At 39.1% G+C, this 16958-nt stretch overlaps 1 protein-coding gene and 1 long non-coding RNA gene across 6 annotated transcripts in view; both read left to right on the top strand.

The window, feature by feature from the left end:
* The first annotated feature begins 9631 nt into the window (after window positions 1-9631).
* Window positions 9632-11470, top strand: LOC149268308 (uncharacterized). Its single transcript, XR_016270769.1, has 3 exons — window positions 9632-10423; window positions 10502-10640; window positions 10731-11470. It is a non-coding gene; the product is annotated as an uncharacterized LOC149268308 (long non-coding RNA).
* A 1962-nt stretch (window positions 11471-13432) lies between these two features.
* zfh2 (Zn finger homeodomain 2) overlaps window positions 13433-16958 on the top strand; it is a 49773-nt gene continuing 46247 nt past the window's right edge. For 2 of the 5 annotated variants that reach the window (XM_089472589.1, XM_089472588.1), the window contains exon 1: window positions 13443-15773. The gene's annotated coding sequence lies outside the window, so the exon portion shown is untranslated. Of the gene's footprint in view, window positions 15774-16958 lie in introns of all 5 variants that reach the window. The other 3 variants (XM_089472586.1, XR_016270767.1, XM_089472587.1) reach the window with 3 other exon arrangements.

Below are 16958 nucleotides of genomic sequence, written 5' to 3'. Positions count from 1 at the left end.
TATTCAACAAATAAATTCTCATACTATTGCCCACATTTCAGGCCAAGCGCAGTCGCTGCTTACTGCGCAAATAGCAGAGCGCGTAGTGATACGTGCGTGAGGATGCATGTATAAGTATGTGTGCATGTGTTTTTGCATGTGTATAAAAGAAGTGCGGAGTGATTAGAATATCAGCTAGAAAGGTTCAGGGTATCTCTTATTCGAGCAGTCTCTCCACACCAGGTCATTATGAGTTCAGGGTATTTGATTATGTTTTACCCTTTTCGGTAATACTTAAGCGAGATTGAAGCAATTTATAATCAATCATATATTGTGAAAAACAATGAAGGACCGAAAACAATATACCGTCTTCCTAATGCGTGAGCGAGTATGAGTAGAGCCAAAGGAAACATTGAAAGAAAAGATTATTTATTTGGATATTTGACTGGAGTAGAAGCATTATTTGCAGAGCTCGTATAGCCGCTACATGTGCATGTATATTGTTTGGATTTCCATAATTCTTAATTTCTATTCATCATATGCCAAAGATAACAATCACATCCACACACACACACACACTTGCATATCTCTCCATTTCAGTTAATTCCCAGCGATGACTTCTGCATTCGTCCATTAAGCAGTGTCATTGAAATATAATTAATTTCGTTACGGTGCCAATCGAATTTTGGTTAAGAGCAAAGAGCTCGCATCCTTCTGGGTCGTAAAAGGCATAAAGCGCCCATTTATATGCTACGAATTGCATAATTATTGCGAAAGCTCCAGTTACAGGGAGAGAGCAATAGGAAGACAGACAAGGGAAGAGTTTGGGCGCGGCAGGCAGCGTTTTGTCATTTCGGCAAAATTGATGGAAATTGCGCGTGTCACAGCACGAAAACAAGAAGAAGCTGCCGATAGATTAGGGCGAGCGTAGCCGACTGCTAGACACTCTATTCAAACTTTAATAGTCTCGCATGTAATCCATGGGCTGTACCCAAGCTCCATTTGTGCTCCACTCCTATAGGGAATTTCCATCTCGTTCCTTGATTAGCTCCAACTGTTGAGTATGTTTGTTTGACCTTGCTTGTGCTTCTGACTAAGGCGAGTCTGCTTCTAATTACAGGTAACTGGTCAAGAGGCCAGGAGGCGTATCAAAGGGCGAAGGCGATATGCTCGCCTTCCTAGTGAGTGAGCATGTACGAGACGTCGTGGCCCTGCTTGCTTGCAGCTACATCATCCCCCAAATGAGTGATTCACTAATTCACTTTTTATGAATTACGTACGAATTCGTATTCACGCATTGCTTCCCATTCGGTCCGACACGGAGGACACGCTCACATATATACATATGCATCCGATATCATTAATTATTTACATTTAGTGGGCCCCACTGACTGCATAGGTCGGATTGAGATAGAGCCAGCTTAATTATATCGACGCACATCCTGCTTCCTTTCTATTCGATTATTTAGATACATCGATTGGAATCGCAGAAAGATTCATAAAATTAAATTGAAATATTCCATTATGTATGGTAAGATATTCCATATCCCTTCAAATCCTATCCCTACCTCGGCCTACTTAAATTTTAAATATATAAACGGAAGCGTTTCTAATTCATTATAATTTTCATCTTTGATCAATTACGAAGGAAAGTTTCGTGTGTCTTACAATCCTGGTCCCCAGTCGAGATTTGAGACCCACAACATTGCCCCATTGTCCAGATAGGAAAAGGTAACACACCTATCTTAGTTAACTCATATATGCGATTGCTATGCTATGAATGAGTGCTATGAATGTGATTAGATCAACGGTGTTTCTTAACGGAGTTGAGTGCATTTTCCACCAAATGACCATTTGAAGCTCCCTTCTCTGTTGAACCCATTGAAGACTATAATAATGTTATTTCACTGTGAGAATGCAAGCTTGAAAATTCATTTTGATTTCGGGTAACTTTGTGCTGAGCTCAAGCTAGGGAGTTTATTAAAAACGCCGATCAGACGGGAATCAAGGGATCTCCTCGTTGGGCCTCCCCGATCAGAGTTTTTTGCTTTTTATATCCCGAGCCCTTAGAAACGGGAAATAGGTCTATTTAATCCTTTGAAGAATCCACATTTGAGTTGCCCACTAAGCCAGCATTCAACTTCAGTTGCATATATAAGCTGGCCCATAAGTTCCTGCATATCATCGTATGTTGTGTAAGCATATTTAAAAGCACAGGTCGATCAGGGTCCAGGGTATCTGCTAGTCGGATGTAGCCGACTAGCACTTTCTTATGGCTGCCGGGCAAATGGACATGCGTGAGCGATGGCTGTGATTGTTCTTGTTGTTTCTCTATGTCTGTGCCTGTGTCTCGGTTATCTCGGCATCTCAGACTGCCCCAAAGGGCTACCCACTGGCCTCAACATAGTTTTCGCCAAGGCTTTCGAGCGGAGCTGGTTGCGGTCAAGTTTCTTGTTTCTTACCGTGTATTCGGGTTACTGCCTCTCGTGTCCTCCGTCTCGTTCGCTGTCTGTGACTGTGTCTGTGCCTAAGCGATCATTGGGACGGTATGGAAGGGCAGTTGGTTGCGAAAGCATTTGAACTACATTAACCAAATCATTTTCAGCTAGCTAGCTATATAAATTTAAGTTTGTTTGCGCATGAATGTCTGGTATAGCTCTGACTCCACCTTACATTTGTCCTGCGTTAAGGAAGTCAATTCTAGCTATCCCGACAATGCGAGGACTCTCTCGCTGGGAGTATATTGGTTTCGTGCGATTCTTCTTGTTATCCACGCATCTGTCCAGACTTGGACTAGACGTGGATAACCCCAGGATAAAGAGAAATGCAAACCATTCGGAGATGACTTATCTGACGTCCGACACAAAGCTATTTGCCCTGCCTAAACTCCGTTCTGCAATTCGATTCAGCCAACTCATCATTATCCACGAGTATATAGCAGAATGCAAGTGCAGTACATGTGTCTGGGAGCCGAGGCCATTATCCGGCGTTGTAAGCTGTGCGTAAATCACTTAATCGATGTTTTTGCTGCGGGCACTGAAAATTGAATTGAATTGAAACTGCGATTTTTATGAAATTCATTAAGACCCACAAAATATTGCCCCTTAACGAGAATTTGACCGTCGCTCGGTCGCTCAGTCGGTCGGGCGCTCGGTTTACGGTTTTTAATCTCAAATTAATGCCAAAACAAATCTGTGCGGGCTAGCTTAAATGGTCGCCCCAATGTTTATTTGTTTTCATTTCCTTTCAGCTCCCTAACAATTTTTTGTTTTCATGTTTCCTTCATGCCGGAAGTCAAATGGCTTTGCTGTCCGATTGCTGTCTCTCCCCTATTTCGCGTTAATTTTAAACTCTGTTAAAACAATTATAATTGAAAGAGCGCGGATTCCAGCAGCGGCCCTTGGCCGGCGAATTACCAGCATAATTATGCATTTAACGATTCTTTTGCCACTATTAAAGCGACAACATAATTAATTAAATACACTTCTCGAAAATCTCTTTCAACTTTGCTTCGCTCCCATCCTCAGTCAGAGCCTTTCACTTGCTCCTTGTTATGGTTACGCCTCTTCATCGTCATCGTTGAGCATAAAGCTGCCCCTTTAGCAGTTTTCTCACCAAATGTGAATACTTTTGTAACTCAGTATGCTTGCTTCCGTCCGTCCGGTAGTGCTTTAGTAGCACCAGTAGATACAGCAGCTTAACTGGTAGTAGTGGTACTAGTAGCAATAATAGTAGTATGTACCTGCTACTACTGTCGCACTACTTTGGCTGTAGCAATAGCACCAGGTACAGTTGCTTCAGTGGTAGTAGTACTTTAGTAGTAGCAAAAGCAGTAGTCTATGACTACTACTACTATAACTAGTGCTATGACGATCAGGTGGAGGAGCTAAGTCGACCTAGAGAATGGGTATCACCCTAGTCGCACACACCTGTGATCAGATCAGCGTTGATGGAGCGATACTGTTTCCTATTTAAATGACCCAAACCATAAGAAACTAAATTGGAATATTTATGTTATGTAGAACAAAGCCGCGCAATGCCGGTAGAGTCAAACTAGCTGTAAAAATATGTATATATATATATATATATATATATATATATATATATATGTGTGTGTGTGTGTGTGTGTGTGTGTGTGTGTGTGTGTGTGTGCGGGAAAGGTTTTACGTGTGGGGGATGCGAGGCGACGCAGTGAGTGGTCGTTCGGTAATTCTTGTCAATGAATATGAGAACGGCACGTCGATAAAATATAACCTAAAACGCTTTAATATCGAATGCTCTATAGCCCATTCATGGGGCAAATGTCTCCGGCCCACATACAAACAGCGTGCAGAGAGACAATAGAAGACAGCAGATTCAGAAGAAGCGGATGAAGACGAAGAGGAATGTTAAATACAACAAGAAACGCATTAAGTGGATAGCGAGGTGTGACCCAAACATAACATAAATATTTATGTACATACGAACACTCTTCGACTACGTTGTTTGTATTCGTTTGTCAATGGGTCCACACATTGTCCAGATGCGAGCATTTCAAATGATCATAGCCCACTATACCGGTTATCCGAGCCAAGCCTCTCTCTCTCTCTCTCTCTCTCTCTCTCTCTCTCCCCCCTCTCTCTCTCTCTCTTTCTCTTCCTCTCACACTCACCCTCTCTCTCACTATCTCGCATATCAACGTAACGTAAATGTTGGGTTCCAAGAGAGCATCTCAGAAATGATCAATACACAACTTGTGCAAACTAATAATAGTACATATATTATAATCATTTTAACATTTTTCTTCCCTCTCCCTCACTCTCCTCTCACCCCCTCCCCTTCTCTCGCCCTCTCTCTGTCTGTCTCCCTCTCTCTCTCTCTCTCTCTCTCCCTCTCTCTCTCTCTATTTTGTAACGTTAGAAACATACAATTTCAATCACAGAGTTGATAGGATCAACTTAGGCTCGGATATTCGGAGTATACGTAAATACGTATAATATTGACCTATGGTATTGGTATATATTCCAAGTATAGGCTTTCAGCAATCGTAAGTGAAAATTGCTCGAGTCGTAGCCCAAAGATTGTTAATTTATGTGAGCTGTAAAACTAAGCGCGTTAATCTGATCAAATCTGATATATATTTGAAGAGTTAATGAATGGACCCGCCTGAATGAACTCATAAATATGCTAACTAGACAAACGCTCAACTGAGCCCCAATACCAGAACCCGCTCTCAAAGCCGCATCAATGAGCTAGAAAGCTACAAAAAAAAAAAGAAGAAGAAGAAAATGACGAAGAAGAAAAAGAGGAAGGAGAACAACAGATAAAAAGCAGACGCAGTCTGAGAAATTGTTCAACTCTGTTTAGGTGTCGAATTATGGATAAAATTTTGAAAACGGAACTATGTCGACTCACCGCGGGCACTGCTCGACTGGCCAGATACCTTACAGCTCGTCGTAATCAGATCATTCGACATCGGCTCTGATCGATCTGATGGATTTTGGAGTGAAATAGATTTGATACATGTAGCAGTTTGCAGATCTCATCCTGCGCAGCTTATAGCCACCAACAGACGGACGGCATACTCATACCTATGAATATGCGTTAGAACACGCTTGGAGCTTAAACAATTTTTCGACCAATTTTATCTACTCACTGTGTACTACAGGGCCCAAGAATCGAATCCTAAGGATACATGGTATAAATATGCACATGAGTGCATGTAAATATGTGACTTTTATCAAGTATATCATGTGTATAATTAGAAATCTAAATACGGCAGTAAGTAGACTGAAAGTTGAGTAACAGAACTCATGGTTTATTTGAACACCTGTATTTATTTAAAACAAACCCGCGCTACGATAGCTGCTACATTCCTCCTTACGCCGTGATATGTTTGCCCCGATCAGCTGCGGCTTGCTGGCCTGATGCGTAAGTAATGAATGCTCTATGCGCACACACATACACACATACATATAAAGAGAGGAGTGGCTTCGAGTGTCGATCAATATCCACTCAATATCAATTACCTGCCTAATTATTTGTGTAATTAATTACTTCAGCCTAAAAACGAATAGGAAAATCAAAAATTTCTGCTGTGACAAAGCAAAGTTTGAAGAACTCGCTAATTGTATAAATCAATCCTACTCTACTTTGGGATAACTTCAAGCGCAGAGACAATTGTGGACAATGGCCAGTCTCTCTGTCCCTCTCTCTTAGTATCGCTCTTTTCTACCTTGGTGCACTTTCTCTGCCTTACCTTTCTATAACATTATCTCTCTCTTTCAGCTTTCTTTTCTCTCACTCTCTCTCTCTCTTTGTGTACATTAGCCTTTCTCTCTCTCTCTCTCTCTTGTGTAAGGAGGTCTTCTTTCTCTTAAATAACAAACCAGCTAAATAACAAAGATAAGAACTTCTGCTTCGCCGTCGAACTATTATTTTTATACCCTGAACCCATTGAAAATGGGAAATCAGGGTATAATGGTTTTGTGAAAAAGTATGTAACGGGCACAAGGAGGCGTGGCAGATCCCACAAAGTGTATATATTCTTGATCAGGACGACGAGCTGAGTCGATTTAGTCCGTCTGTCTGTCCGTCCGTTCATCCGTCTGTCCTTATGTTTTTATACTCATTCACGAAAGTGAAATGAGTATATAGGTTTTGTGCAATGTCCGTCTGTCCGTCTGTCCGTATGAACGCAGTCTATTTCGGTTCTATTGAAACTAGAGATTTGAAATTTGGAACACATACTCGTGTATATCTCCGATTTATAAAGTGTTAAAGAAAATGCATTTACCGTTATACCAGCAATCATATTAGTTAAAGAGCTACAAAGCTTAAATTTGGAATGTAGATCCGCGTCGACCACCCAAGATCATGAGCTATGGCGGATATAATAAATAATTTGATTTATATGCCTACTGGCAAATCGGACCTGAATATATAGTGATTTTTCGAGTTCTGCTATATTTTAGGCACTATTGGAGACCTGAAATTTTATATAATTGGGTTTGACCACCCAAGTCCAACGAGCTATAGTATATATATGTCAGCCCAAAAGGAGGCGTGGCGAACCGCTAAAGCTTATATCTCCTACAGTTTAAGAGCTATTCAAAGTTGGATAGTTGAGTTACTGGTAACCTCCTCTATCGATGCCCCGAAAATAATTGTTACGCCTCTTTAAGGGCGTGTCATATCGAAAAATACCCTGTAGTTTTCACATTTCTTTTTTGGCGTAATAATTCAAATTTTGAATTTAGGTTATTGTTAGCTCGTTCTAAGAACTGGCCAAAAATGAGGAGTCGACGGTGACTGAGGCGTGGCAATCGGCATTTATAGCGCCCAAATTGCGACATTTATATATTTATAATACCAAATTAAACATTTTTATGAAATTTGAAAAACATAAAAGAAGCTAAAATAACAAAAATTTACAATTTACAAAAAAGAGTTTTCCGCGGGATTTGAACTCGGACCTATCAAGCCGAATAGCATGTTCATGTCAAAATAACTAAAATAAAGATCGCCGGCGCTGCTGCCTACAACTGAGATTCTTAGAATATGCTAGAGTACGCATTTATCTGTGCATACATACACACATACAAATGAGCGCGTGAGTAAGGCTGGAATGCTTGATGCTATGCGTGCAGACTTATATACATATATACATATGTATGTATTTGCGTATATGTATTTGAGGGCTATTTAAGAAGAAAGAAATTTAAACTTATAAAATTATTCGACTAAGAAACAGAAAAGTATTAAGTGCCACTCATTCAAGCTCGCACCTTCCCAGTAAGTTATCTACTTTATAAAAAAACAAAATATGTATTCATGAAAAAAAAAAAAAAAAAGCATCGAAGAAGTTTCCTACTCTAAACATAATTTGCTTCGCTGCTTTGCTTCAGCCAGTTGCTAAAATAGAATAACTTAATAAAGCGTCATATGAAAAAATTAAAGTAACGGGTAGAGAATCCAGAATGTGCGAAAAGGCGTGCTTCTGTCTGTACGCATAGATGATGTATAGGAAAATCGCGCTGATCTGCTGCTAGCTTGGAGCTGGTATCCAATATATGGATATAAATATATAATAAAAATCAAAATTGTATAAATTGTATATGTAATTTGAAGATCCTTGCTGCAATGATGATAGCAATAGCTATCGATGATTTTCCAAGTTTAATGTTTAATGGGATCATTCCCTGTTTTTTGTTGCGCACTAGACTTGAAAATTGCACTATATACAGTTGACAGCGTTTGGGCTGTGAATGAGTATTCTGCAATCGGTATCGCCCGACTGCAACGTTCTTACTTGCTTATCGATTAAAAACCTTATCGAAAATAAGTTATTTAATTATATCTCATATACCTTAAGGGCTAAACTCCTAAAAAATTTAAATGCAGACTCATATGTATTTCATTGAATTTTGATTTTTGTTAAATTTACCCCCCACCCCTATATCCTCCTCAACAAATTTGTAAAAGACGTATGTCAAACAGTAGAGTCTTGTGCTTTGGCAAATGCACGAAGGATCAGTCAAATATCAGTTCCTCGAAGAGTTCAGGGAATCTCGTAGTCGAGCAGTCTCGACAAGAGCTTTCTTAATTGTTAATACATTATTATGCATCTAACCAATTTTCTTTTCCACTAACACTGACTTTTATCCAAAGTATTTGCTTAATTCCCTCTAAAGATCAATCGCAAGTTCTATATTCAGACCATTGCAAATCGGCGAAGCTTTCCTGTTTAAGAGCTCCTTTCAGATACATCTACGGCGTAGAGAGATGCTCTGGCAGTTGTTTTTATAAGTGCCTGAACTGATCTCATATTCTAATTAACTTTATTCATATACATATGTATAGAATGAAGAGCATGTGCGATCTCCAAATAAAATCATCAAAACAACCCTTCCCACTCCCCATCCACCTTTCCTTTCCGCCCACCTCGTCTGCACTGCTCACACACGCTGCTGCTCTATTTGCGGACTTCTAAATGAGCAAATCTACTGCTACGCACGCATACACCCACACATGCAACTAACAACAGTATGTACAACGATTGTGTGTATGTGTGTAACGTCATGTATGCAATGAATAAGAAAAAGCAAAAAGTATATTCTTGCACACACACACACACACACACACACACACACATGTTACGTACGCGCTTTCTATCTCTCTCTCTCCCCTCTCTATCTCTTTTTCTCTTTCTGTCTCCACTCGTATATTTTTCTCTACACATGCATTTATACATATATATCTGTATATATACATATACATAATTGCGAAGGAGTTAAGACGGCTTGCTCGTTAGTCAAAAAAAAAAAAAAAAAAAAAACTGCGAAGCAACGAACCTCCCCCTTTAGCTTTTTTTTTCTTATTTATTCATTTTTTCCTTTTTTTTTTCATATATATGTATGTATTTTGCTTGCTGGAGGCTGGCTCAATACACAGATGTTGAAAGGCTCCACTCTGCATGCATGCATGTGTGCTTCTGGGTGTGTGTGTTTGCATATGTACATACACATACATATAACATATATATATATATGTATGTATGTATATATGAGTATGTGTAGCAGCCTTAATGGGCGGAGGGGCGGGGAGGGGGGGGGGGGTAGGTCGAGAGACCCGAAAAAGGGGGATTTCTTTACCTTCTGTCGTGTGTGTTTTATTCATCTAAATTTAAGCGTAAACGCAGACGCGAGTTTTTGGCTTTCGAGTGTCACTATGAAATGACAATGTAAGTATATCTATATGTGTGCACATACATGCATACGCCACACTGTTGAATACAGACATACCTACATTCACACACACACACACACACACAAACATTTTTATGTAGGAGCATCAACGGTTGGGCTGTAGGTGGCTCGCTAATAAATGTATGTATGTATGTATATACATATGTTGCATGTTTAACTGTATGCAGCATTCGCACTCGACACACGTACACACACAAAGAGAGAGAGAGAGAGTAAAAGAGAGATAAAGATACGTTTGTCAGTGGATGGGCTAGAGCTGTTTCGCTAATAAATGTACGTATATACATATGTGCATGTGTGCGTATGTGCATAAATTTACATTCGTACACACACACACACATACACACACTCATAGCTACCGCTAAGGGTGGAGCATTTATAATGTACAGCAGATTCTCCATACGCAATTCACTAGGGAATAAATAAAATGGAGTTTTCTAATTAAGGTTCCAGAATTGTTCCTTTGCTTTGAAAAAGTCGTCAAATATTGCATACAATATAAGCATATACAAACATGTATGTACTATGTACATATGCATAGATGTATGTACATATAATAGTTAAATAACTATAACTAGGTGAGAATAAATAGATATAATACGAAATGTTCATATAATCGCATGCCCGTCTGTACCCATTCATCGCCGTCTCGTCTATCCAGTATGGGCATATACCGATATGGTGAAGAGATTGAGTGCGTAAGTATTATATAAACTTCCTCTCCCCTCTATGTATGAGAATGTGTGTACTCCCAATGTTCTAAATATTTGATAAAGATTCAAGATCGAAGGTTGGGAATGTATTCTATTTAGCTATCTGTCGATTGGGGATATGAGTTCACATAGTTCTACTAAATCGCTTGGCTATCTAAACATCCATCTATAATTTCATTTTATAATTATACATACAAAACAAGTAAGAAAGCTTTAGTCGAGACTGGTCGACTACGAGATCCTCTGAACCCTTCGAGGAACTGATGTTTCACGGATTCTTCACGTCTTTCAGGTTACACAAGAAACACTTAAACACGCATGGGCTGCGGTGTGTGCCTACTATGGGAACTTAACTGTTTAATAACTCTTCCAGTGAATGGACTTTCTTCATGAAACTTTTAGATTGTGATTGTATCATTAAAATGTATCGGTTGCCAAAGCACAAGTCTCTACTATTTGAAATACGCCTTTTCAAAATTTGTTGAGAAGGGATGAATATACAATATATATATGTATATATTAATGCGTCCTTCCATCCGTCTGCCCGTCTATCCGTCTGTTTGAACGCGTCGATCTCACAGACGCTGGAAACTTTCTTAGGTTCATGTATATCACACGCTTATCGAGTTTGCTTCAAAAAATCGATAACTAATCCCGTTGTTTCGTTATCGATTAAACCTTATCAAAAATCAGTTATAAAATTATTAATCATCATTAAAACTAGTGTACCCATATTTTAAATATAGATGCATTCGTGATTATTTTTTAGAATTTCGATTTTTGTAAAATTTCACCGCTATCCCCAAATGCGCACTTGTGAAAGTGTATTTCATATCCCAGAGACTTGTGCTTTGGTAAAAAGTCGCATATTAATATTGTAATAAAGATCTGAAGATAGTCCATCTGCAAAAAAACGTTAATAAGCAAGCAAGCAGTCTAGACAAGAGCTATCTTACTTGCCATATCGTTGCTAGATCGTTTTTTACCCCAAACCCATTGAAAATGGGAAACCAGGAAAGTACATAGACTTGATAGACTCCATTAAGTATATATGATGATTCGATAGTTTTTTAGACGCTATTGAAGCTAGAGATTTCAAATTTTGAACATATATTCGTATATACCCTAAATTTATAAATTGTTGAAATTTTCCCGATTGGCAAATTGGAAAGTTCATTTCCCAAAACCAATATACTCATTTCAGTTTCGTAAATAAGAATAAAAAAGGGGATGGATTTGAAGATCAGGGTACTTAACCGAAGATACCTTCCGGCCGCAATATGATATATGTATTTCGCAAAGTCTCCACGCTCAAAATCAATGCGTGAAAGAGTCTAAGATAGTTTGCACTTCTCAGTCAAGGCCCCACTGCTCATCTTCGTATCTATACGTTTATATGTACAACAATACTGTAAAGGCAATCAACTTAATTGAGATTCACAGTTTAATCGCAGTTGCTTCACTTAAAGGCATAGAGCTCTACAGCACAATTGGTCTATATAAATAATATCGTTAAATTATTTTGGCCTTAGATTAATATTTACATTTGGTATATATGAGAACGTCAAATATAATACTTATAAATCATATACATATTATATATCTTCTTCATCTTATATCGTAGTATTCCCACGAAATGATCGTATGTTGATTTTTTGTGAAATTGAGGTTTTAATGCAGAACGGTTAGAAAACGTCTGTCTCACATACTTGCAAAATAACAACTAAATTCGCTCTAGATTCCGAAAAAAAAAAAAAAATAATTTCAATTTAAGCCTATGTACATTACCAAAATTAAACAATTAAGAAAGCTCTAATCGTGACTGCTCGACTACGAGATCCCCTGAACCCTTCCAGCAAATGATGTTTCAACAATTATTCGCATGCACACACACACGCACACACCCAGAAATACATACGCACGCACGCATAGACATGCATTGGTTGCTTACTATGGAAACTTAATTGTTCAATAACTTCTTTCTTGTGAATGTACTTTCTTCATGAAACCTTCAGATTACAATTATAGCATATGCATGCATTTGCACAAGCACAAGTCTTTAATATTTGAAATACGCCTCTTACAAAGGTGCGGGTGAGGGGATGAATATAGGGGGGGGGGGGGGGGGGGAATTTTTTTTAACAAAAACCAAAATTACTTGTGGGGCTGCCACGCCTCCTCCTGCCTGTTACATACTTTTAACAAACCCATAATACCCTGATTTCATGTTTTCAATGGGTTCAAAATATAAAAAAAAGCTTTTTCTGTAAAATTAAATTTTTCGACATACGCTCAATGCGCAGGAATGCGACGATAATTTATACAGTTTTGAGTTATTTTGATATGAATCGGTATTTAATTACCTAAAATGGATTTCCTTACTCGACACTGAAATAAGTCTCATTGATGCGACAAAGCATAGTGAAGGAATATTTGAAGCGCATATGCATATGCATATGTGTACATATGTATATGTATGCAAAGAGCGGGACTATACTACATAGCATACATACACACAGATTCATGCATACATATGTAAGTAAATTCAACATCCGACGGTAGTTATAAACAAATATAATGAACGATGATTGTCATTGCTTGGACTACTCCCACACATTGGATACACGAACCTGTACGAAGGGGCAGCCGCATATAGGCGCTCACGTTCTCGCACGACTGAGAAGCTCATTGGGTACTTTGTTTTATGGGATGTTTTGTCTCTCTCCCGCCTAATTACCACTCTGCGTGGCAATAATTACCAATTACTAAACTCTCGCTCTCGCTCTCTCACTCTCGGTCTCCCACGCTCTCGTGCTCACGTCCTCTCTTTGACGCTCAACGGTCGACGCTCTCAAGCTTGCTCTTTATGCTCTAGCGCTCTCACACTCTTTATATCTCTCTCTCTCTCAACAGTGATTCCGGTTCTTCTCTCTTGCTTTTATTGCATACTCTCTCGCGGTGTGTGTGTGTGCGAGCCCGTCGTGCGTTTAGGGTGAAAACTAACTCAGTGATACAAAAAATGTGAAGATACTGATACAATTGGTAGTATGAAATCGACGGTGGAAGCGGCTAGGTTCACGTTATCGAGGTACAGCGCTTAGTGCAACAGAGGATTAAACAAAATTAAAAAGAAAAATCACAAAAAATATATAACACATAATTCGAAATGAATATTAATATTAAAAGCAATAATAAAACATTTTTATTGTACACACGTACAAGCATTTGTAAATCCCTACATATGCCTAAATGCTAAAAGAAGCCAATGAAACTGCGCAATTTTTATTGCAAAACTCAAAACGGTGCTTACACGAAATCACTAATCATTGTCGCCTAGCCTAAAAATAAGCGTATACATTGTATATACATTATGTATACTTGCATCGGGTTCATTTTGTGCTAAATATTTGTGTTTGGTATAAATTCATTGGTGACTCTATTTGATTTTACATAAATTCAACTGCAAAATAAACAAATCCCAGAAAAATTGCCGGAAAAGTAAATTAATAAATGAATATCGAATTTGTCCACATAAAACATGCATTCAACTGTGTTATTTCATATATTGTGTGCTATGGATTATCAGTGCATCAGAGTACAAATGAAAACTGTTTTAGTAACTGTTCCCATAACGGTTCCTTATATATCAATGCCTACATCTATTAACCCGACAACCGCAACCACAACAACTGTCTTCCCATGGCATATGTTCACCCAAACGTTGCGTTTTCGTTCCAATTCTTTGTGCTCTGCCCACTGTGCCAAAAAAAAAAAAAAAAAAAACAAAAAAAAATAATAATAATAATAATTACTAAATTCCTGCCTATGGATATATATATATATATATATATATATATATATATATATATATATATATATATATATATATATGTGTGTGTGTGTGTGTGTGTGTGTGTGTGTGTGTGTATGGAATTTAGATAGTGCAAAACTGTATAGAAGCAGTAAAGAGCAATGGAACAGTCGTGTGAGTGAAAGAGATGATGTATCACATCAAAGGGGTAGGGAGAGAATGCGTGTGTGTGTGTGTACTCTCACCGAAATAATGAGGCACGTGGTCCATGTGAGAGTAGTAGATTTGCAGCAAATTTGAATACATATGTATATGTGAACACACAGGCCTGCCTGAGCCTGTGGTTGTGTCTGTGTTGGCGTGTGCGTGTGAGTTCATGCGGCTGTGCGTACATAAAAAAGAGACAACTGTCTCGCCCGTTATAAGCAGCCACGGGTAAAAGTGTTGATATTAAATATGCAAAAAGCACAATCGAGCGTTCATCTATTCGCTCGCCATCTATCTCTCTCCCTCCCGCTCTCGCTTTTGCTCACAACTTCGCCCTCGCCTGCAAGGGTTTCGGGTATCGTGTGCGCACAACAATGCGTGCATACGTTAGCTTCTTTACATACAAATAAATACCTATGTATGTATGTATGTATGTATGTCTGTACACACAGCATCTGTAACTATGGGATGTACATACGTACATTCATGAGGCGTATGCGAATCGCGCTTGATGAGCTTTGAGTCTTATCAAGTGTATAAATAATTGACTCGCCTTGCAAGATCCCTTTAACTTCTTTAAACTCTAAGACAGTCAAATGCACATGCATGTACATGCCTTGTTTGTAAGCTTCCATGGTCGGCAGTTCACCTGCGCCTGCCTCCTGGTCACAGCAATTACACCCTCGGTCTTACGTATGCGCTCACCCTCGCGCCTCACCTGGACTTGGTAACGTGCGATCTGGCCCTCGGTTCTAGGTTGTCTTTGCAGATTGCAGAGGTACCGACCGGAAGTTCCTTCATTCCAGGCTCAAATTTAATTGCGAGGCCCAATCAAGGACAACTTTTACCCTACTTCATCTCTACCTGTACCTATACTTCTAACTCTACCTCTACCGTTCTGTTCGTCCCTCGTTTCGCATATGAGTAACGTATAGGATGCACATACGCTCAGACTATGTACGTACATTCACATGCGCTCCAATCCACCTCTCAATTGTATTTCAGGTGCAAACCAGTTTGAACTCGTCACGCGTCTCACACCCGATTCAAAGTTCCTATAATATTTAAGATAAATTAAAGAACAGTACAAAAACAAAACAAAACTTAAATACTACGAAAAATAAATTCAAAGCCCTATATATATCAACCATAAATATCGTAAATGAATATCAAGTATATCGCTCAATCAATGGCAAACAAATCGTGAAATCGTACGGAATCGGATTTCGAATCGGAGTCGTTAATAAGAAGCAAATCAAATGAGACTAATAGCCAAGCGAAATAGATCTATTTGCACTAAGATTTATTAGATATTGGGTAAGTACAGCCAGCAGATTTACCAATTACTTAAATGGAAACTTCGATTCTCTGCGGAGACTTTGAACAACACTAAATCATCATCAATTCACTCATGTATAAAATTATTTATGCACGGAGCTGCGCACTGTCCGACTATTTATCGCATATTATCTCCAAAAAAAAAAAAAAAAAAAAAAAAAAAAAAACACCAATTCGACATAAGTTGCAAAAACAATCTTTTGGTCAATACACAAAAATAAAAGCCCGAACAGCTAGCTGGATATCTAAACTGCAAATGGAATATAGTAGATTTTTCTCCTTTTCAAAAATGTGGTATACTATATCTCTAAAATAAACAATATAAGATATTATTTGTCGAATTAATCCTATTTATACAACTGATTCCTAGAGTTCGTTAGATTTTCACATACGACGACCACATACGAAATACGACATCGACAACGGATTCCTAGGGTTCCTTAGGATTTTCCTATACGACATACCACATACGACATACGACATCAATGATCAACGACAAAATTGACCTCAAGTAACCCGATTGCGGCCGAGCATTGTGTTCGTAGCCAATTAAAGTAAGCGTAGATATTTGGCGTCGAGGCAAAACCGAGGCGAACGAAAATCACCCTTTAACGCAAGGCGATAATTAGTGGCGAGCTCTAATTAGCCAATGACAAGGCATTTGATGTTTGTGTTGTTTTTCTCCTCCTCATTTAATTTCAGTTATTTGCAATGTAACGCCGCACTCTCTGTAGCAAAAGTTAAAGAGCGCGTCAACTTGTGCGCTTAGCCGCTCTTTCGCTGTTGAGATGCTGGGGGAGAGAGCGACACTTTGTGCCTGCGTGTGTGTGTGTAGCCCCCTTGCTCTGTGACAGAAGAGTAAAGCAACAGTGCGATATTAAGTTCGGCAGCTCGGGTCTTGATTGGTCGTCGCTCGTCGGGCGGCCCCATAGCAGTAGCAGCGGCAGCGGCAGCTCTAGAAGCAGAAGCAGAAGCAGCTATTCCCCATACCATCGTACCCATGTGCTGTCTCTTGCACATATCTCACCCCCTTCGATACACACACACACGCATCGCAAGTGTTCTGCCTGCTCATATGTTTTATATGGTTTGGCTTAGCTTTGCCCACACCACGCCACATACATACATACATTTGCGTTAGCTCTTCAGCTTTTTGCGCTCACT

This window comes from Drosophila arizonae, chromosome 6 (genome assembly GCF_054131065.1).
Source record: "Drosophila arizonae isolate 15081-1271.41 chromosome 6, UAZ_ARI_1.0, whole genome shotgun sequence".
In the NCBI taxonomy this organism is placed as follows: Eukaryota; Metazoa; Arthropoda; class Insecta; order Diptera; family Drosophilidae; genus Drosophila; species Drosophila arizonae.
This window is presented reverse-complemented; position numbering and strand designations above follow the sequence as displayed.